Source organism: Bos grunniens, chromosome 15 (assembly GCF_055505025.1).
Source record: "Bos grunniens cultivar Pamir isolate PY7600 chromosome 15, Bosgru_T2T1.0, whole genome shotgun sequence".
In the NCBI taxonomy this organism is placed as follows: domain Eukaryota; kingdom Metazoa; phylum Chordata; class Mammalia; order Artiodactyla; family Bovidae; genus Bos; species Bos grunniens.
The window spans coordinates 58424681-58430991 of record NC_141179.1 but is presented as its reverse complement, the minus strand read 5'-3'; the positions used below and the strand labels follow the sequence as shown (position 1 = coordinate 58430991).

At 42.1% G+C, this 6311-nt stretch overlaps 1 long non-coding RNA gene across 1 annotated transcript in view; it reads left to right on the top strand.

Annotated features, from left to right (window-relative positions):
• Positions 1–755: 755 nt before the first annotated feature.
• LOC147358337 (uncharacterized) overlaps positions 756–6311 on the top strand; it is a 142968-nt gene continuing 137412 nt past the window's right edge. Inside the window, exon 1 of the long non-coding RNA XR_015141586.1 lies at positions 756–990. This is a non-coding gene — a long non-coding RNA (uncharacterized LOC147358337). The remainder of the gene's footprint in view (positions 991–6311) is intronic.

The window sequence follows — 6311 nt, the reverse complement described above, 5'->3', positions numbered from 1 at the left end:
ACGAAATAGCAATACAATAGATTCCCAGAAGTCCCATCTACACGCAAGCACACTGCTTCTCACTGACCTCATCAGTGTCACCTGGCTGCTTCTACCATACCAGCCATCAGAAAATAGACATATCTTAATAAACCATATTCATGGGACCCCAACAAAATGAGCAATATCTGCCCCAAACATTTTCAACACATAGGCGCATGGGATAGAGCTTCCAGGGTGGGCTAGCCTATGAATAAATGATAAAGCTTGGATAAGAAAATTCATGAAAAAAATCGTTTGCACAGTGCCTGGCACATAACAGCATCTCGATCAATGCTGCCTTTTTGCTCCCTTCTCCCTTTGCTTTCTGTGTTGCCCCCACCTCGGGATTTGAACGCTCTGAACTCAGCAGCCCTTTTGGAGTTAAGCACCCTGACACGCAGGCAAGTCTGCCGAGGAAAGCTGACGAGGGAGGAAAGTAATAGCCGCAGCTGGAGTCCTGCCAGGGGACCAGCAACTGCAACGCCCTTATTTGCTCTGGGGAGGAGCAGCTTGGAAACTTTTTATGAGATTCCAGAAGCAGCAAGGTCATCAATTTTATGGCCATCCCGCTTCATTTGTAAATACAGCCTTTGAATGAGAATGTTTGGGCTCCTTGACAAGAGCAAGGCTGATGAACAGGGGACAATCAAATAAAAGATACTTTGTTCCTCACCACCGAGGCATCCTGAGTCACATTAGATCCCAAACAACAATAACAAACCAGCCGAACCTTCAGAGAACTGGATTTTACAGTCATGTCCCCCTCCCCGCCCCTGCCGCACCGTATGGGTCTGAGGCAGGTGATCTGATTTGTCTTGGTTACAGGCGTGGCAACACGTGTTTACGATCATGCTTGTTTTCCAACCAGCTGCAAGTGCCTGGGGGACAGCTCGTGGTCAGGCATGTTTGCTGTGATCAAGTCAAGGCCGAGGAAGAGGGCTGTGTCATAGGCGGCCTCCGCATGTTCCGGTCAGTAGGAACCAGCGGCTCCAGGGACACCTGGGCCCCTTTCTCTAATTGCTCCCTGAACTGGGGCTTTTGCTGCAGCTGAGTATTTACCAGGCTGGGCCCCGGAAACTGTCAGCCAGCCTTCACTGTCTGGCCAGATGCCAGGGCAGCCTCTGGTGGCAGTTGGGTAGGGGGACAGGGTCACATTGCCTTTGGTCTTCTTTTCTCTGGACCAGGAGGCAGCCAGGCAGAGGCAACTTCTGCATGTCTGTTTGTGGGGATTGAGGGAGGGTGTGGCAAGAGGAGGCAGGAAGTGGTAAGGAGGCAGAGTGACATTTTTCATAAATGGATGAAATTCTCCTTTACAGGCACAATTCCTGGCTCCTGATACACTTTTTTAAAAACTTTAAGATTATGCTTACTTTATTTTTTAAATTGATTTTTATTGGCATATAGTTGATTTAGAGTGTTAGTTTCAGGTGTACAGCAAAGCGAATCAGTTTTATATATATATATGTATATATGTATACATACATATACATATATCCACTCTCTTTTAGATTCTTTTCCCATATAGGCCCGTTACAGAGTACTGAGTAGAGTGCCCTGTGCTATACAGTAGGTTAATTATCTATTTTATATATAGTATATATATGGGGGCTTCCCAGGTGGCACACAGAGTCAGACTTGACTGAAGCGACTTCGCACAGCTTAGCACAGTATATATATGTCATTTCCAGTTTCCCAACTTATTCCTTCTCTCTCCCATTCCCCCTTGGTAACCATAAGTTTGTTTTCCACATCTGTGACTTTATTTGTACCTTTTTTTTTTTAGATTCTACATTTGAGCAATATCATATAATATTTGTCTTTCTCTGTCTGACCCACTTCACTTACTATGACAATCTCTAGGTGCATCCATATTGCTGCAAATGGCATTATTTCATTCTTTTTTATGACTGAACTGTGATACACTTTTAATGGCTATTTGTTGAAGAAATGAGTGATTTAATTATTTGATATTTATCGAATGCCTATTATTTACCAGAGGCCTAAAATATGATGACACAATGCAAAACTTCACAGATGATATTTGAACTCTCCTGGAACTTCCATACTAGTGAGGGCACAATGGAAATAACAAACGAATGAGCAAGGTCATTAGGTAATTAGAGAGAGTAATAAATGCCCTGTGAACACCAGCAGGTAGGATGACATGGGAGGGGAGGTTGAAGATGGACGTTTGGTTTAGACAGGGGGCCTCCTCCCAAAGGAGATGATATGTGAACTGAAACCTGAATGGTGAGAAGCCACTAGTCATGGTGGATGGCAGCCATCTAAATGCTCCATTTTCTCTGAAGCTCTGTTGAAGGCCCAGATAGAAGTAATCACTACTTTCTCGGTGTTCTCATGGTGCCCGTAATTCATTCTTTCAATATCTCTCCTGACTCTGGTGGGCACTAGTATTTGTACCATGCTTTGTAATTCACAAAGTACTTTCCTGTACATTTTTCTCATTCTCAGCAACTCGGTGACGTGACACTAAGCATAGGGAAAAAGAGGCCCAGAGCGTTGAGATTGCTAGACTGGCTTTGTAAACCATGATTACAAATCAGACAAAATCATCTGATATATCTAAATTCAGTAGCCAAAGAATGCAGGATTCTGTAAAGAGTTAAATAGAAAGGACATTTACATTGCTTTAGATTCTATTACATTAAAGTGCCTATAACATTAGATGGAAGAGGCCTGCAGAGATCTTAGGAGCCAAAGAAAACTTGTGATCTAATCAAGAGATCAGGTTGAATTGGAGTTGCAGACATTTGTTGAGTAGACATTTGTGAGGCTGGGTCAGGGGCTGTGTATAACTTGAGTCCCACAGTATGACTGTGTCTCTTTTGAAGTTACAGATTCGTTGACATAACCTCTAAAAATTGAGTTCAGGACATCACATCAAGGTTGCCAAAATCTCTGATCACAAGCAATCCCAAGAATGCTGAGATGGCAACTCCCATACTTCCTTGAGATGATTTAACAATTTTAATAGTTTTCTTAGTGTTTGCAAAAAGCACCACCCAAGGAGCCCAATCTCTTGTCCAGCCAAACAGCTCTGTGCAAGGCAATTTCAGTTAACAGGGGTATGGTTGCCTTTCTTACTGGGCAAGCATCTTTCATTCCTTGGAAGTTTTAGATTACATATATACATGTTTAAAGTAATCAGGACTAGAGTATAAATATTTTTGTATTAAGGAAGAGGCCATTTCTGGTATCCTTATATACTTGTAATGCTTAAGAAAATTTGACCTATTAAAATGATATTCTTGTGATTCTAATTTAAAATGCATAATTGACAAATTATTGAGATATATCTTTAAGTGGAAATTCATCTCAATCACATTTATAAGCATAGTTTATCAGGTTAACCATTTGGGAGTATTTGTTGGTCAGACAGTTGATCTTAAAATGAAAAATTGAATTATAAATGAAGCTTAAACTATCTGAAGGAATCCCATTACCTAAGTTTTTAGATGTAACCAAGTATTGGTGAAAGGCTCTTTAAAAGTGACTAAGAAAATTGATACTTAAAATTTGCTCCGCTTATAAACTGGAAAACAATATTTGTTGCTTTTTTTTATGTGGAACATAAAATCTAAGGAGAAAATATATGTTTAAATGTGTAACTTTAGAAAATTGACTATTAACTTAAAAATCCAAGGAAGATGTCTCAGTGATCATTTTGGTACACAGAATTCAATCTTAGGGCATCAGGATACCTTAAACCCACAGAATTGACCTGTCCAGGATCGCATGGTTAGTAAGTGGCACAGTCACCACTTAAAGTCACGGTCTCCATTCTGTATCTTTTGGCTGAGCTCTGCTATCCTTTTTTAGTTGCCTTTTCAGTACCTCTTTTATAGCCCTTGCAATATTTTGCCTTGGTTTGGAATTATTTATCCGTGTCTTATTTTGATTATTTGCCTCTCCTTAGCTTCACAGGGAGAGGCATGGGGTAGAAGTGGGGGAGAACTCAATAAATGTATTGGATTCAAATTGTTGTTGATCATAGATAGCCTATGAGAAAGGGTGGCTGGGAAGGGGGGAGGGGTATAGACTATTACCTTTCTGTGACGCTGTTTAGCATTAAGGAAGCTGAGTCTTTAGGCCTGGAATCCAGCTGCCCAAGCTCTGATGAAGTGGCTATAAACTAACTCCATGCTGTCTGCTTTCTTTTAAGATTAATTCCATGGATGTCCTTCAGTGTCTTCCCACTGCTCAGGAAAAAGACAAAAGCCTTTCTAAACTTAATGAGATCAGGATGGTCCAGCCCAAGCCCACTTCTCTAGACTTTTGCTCCACTTGCTCTAAGGACACAACCTTCCTTTAGTTCCGTGGACAAATCATGGTCTTCCCCAGATGAAGTCAGGTTTCTAGTTGAACACTTACAGCTTTCTGAACTCCTTCACAGCACTGTTTAGAGGCTGTAATGCTATATTTTTGTTTGTAGCTATTTATTTAATATCTAGGAAAGACCTGTACCTCTGGGTACCTTGGCTCTTTTCCCCACCATTATACTTGGTGCTTGTTGGTGCGTGCTCAGTCACTTCAGTTGCGTTTGATTCTTTGTGACCCTATGAACTATAGCCCACCAGACTCTTCTATCCATGAGATTCTCCAGGCAAGAATACTGGAGTGGGTTGCCATGTCCTCCTCTAGGGGATCTTCCCAACCCAAAGGTCGAACTCACATCTCCTGCATTTCCAGCATTGCAGGCAGATTCTCTACAGCTGAGCCACCTTGGCAGTGCAAACTTAGTGTATTGTAGGAGCTTAACAAGTGTAGGCTTTTATTATTGTTATTAACATTTAATAAATGTCTGTTGTTGGGATGAATGAATGAAGCAATAAAAAAGGAAGGATCGACTTTGTGGCAATCATTTAGACTGGCCTGATCTCCATTCAGCTGGGAAGGATTTTAGATGAAATCGTATCAGACAGATAGGGGACACGATGTCTGAGATTTCTTCCAGGCCAGTGAGCCTTTTGCTCCAGAAACGCTGTTTGTCACTTTGCTTTAGCCATTGCTTTTATCATCCTCCTGGGGAACTCTGTGTGTGTGTGTGTTTCTAACAGAGAGACATAAGATAGAGACAGAGAGACAAAGAGACTCACATAGAAAGAGACAGAGAGACAGAGAGGGAAAAACAGATTGCACTGGCATGTAAGGTGATGGGAAATGACCCAGTAAGGCCCCTGGAAACGACAGTGGTCTCCTTTCTAGCCTCATTCAAGCAAGTGGGATCTCATTTGGCAGGCAGTAGGCTGGCTGAAAAATGCCAGGTCCCTGAACATCAATGAATTTTGCATTTCCAAATAATGGGTTTATGATTAAGTTCCAATAACTCAAATGAACCTTCTGTGAAGAATGCCAGATTCAGCTGGTAATTCTTATTCTCTCAAATCCCTTCCCCCTTTATTTTTTAGATCTGTGCCTCTAGTCCCTCAATCACAACCATGAGTGAGGAGTTAATGAAATTCTCTGATGACATGGAGATGCTTCCTCATGATGGTGAATTTGTCCTGAATATTGTAGGAAAAGACACTGAAGGGCAGGCATGAGGCTGGAAAGTCAGAAGGATTCTTTAGAAATAGGATCCCTACTTTCCTCCTTTGGGAGACTGGTGTAATACTGACCTCTAGCTGGATGGAGTGAGTGAATTCAGCTGGTGCCTTCTACTCTGGCTGGACGTTGTCAGACGTTGACTGGTGTGAAATGAACAGAGAATGTTTGGAAATCTCCTCTTCCTTAAGGATGTTTCTGGTATCCCACTTGGCTTTTCTTCTCTTCGTATAACGGTATCACCATTTGTTTAGTATTCATGATGTGCTAGGCTTTATGAGTTCCCGTTTTAGCTCTAGTTATTCCCAACAACCCTGTGAGGTAGATACAATTGCATCCATTTTCCTGGCAGGAAGACCGAGACTCAGAGAGTTTTGCAATTTGCCTGGCACATACTCTTAGGAGCTGGCTGGACCAGTATTCTAAGTCAGGTTTGTCCACTCCAAAGCCTGTCCTCCTTCTCTGGACTCTTGAGTCTGGTTGAAACCCCAGGGAGGGTTTGGGTGTGTGTTCTACTTCCCGGGGCCTGCTCTTTGGGAAAGATCTCTCAATCAGCGTGCTTATTTGTTCTGCTTCTACCTGACTAATTCCTGTTTACATTCAGAAGCCAGGCTGAATCTCCTTCCAGATATGTCAGTTTCTGTAAAAGAAGCCAGCTGTCTCCCAGGCCCCTGACTTTGGTGATAACATCTCTGTTTTCACAGACTTCGAGCTCTGTTTTAAGC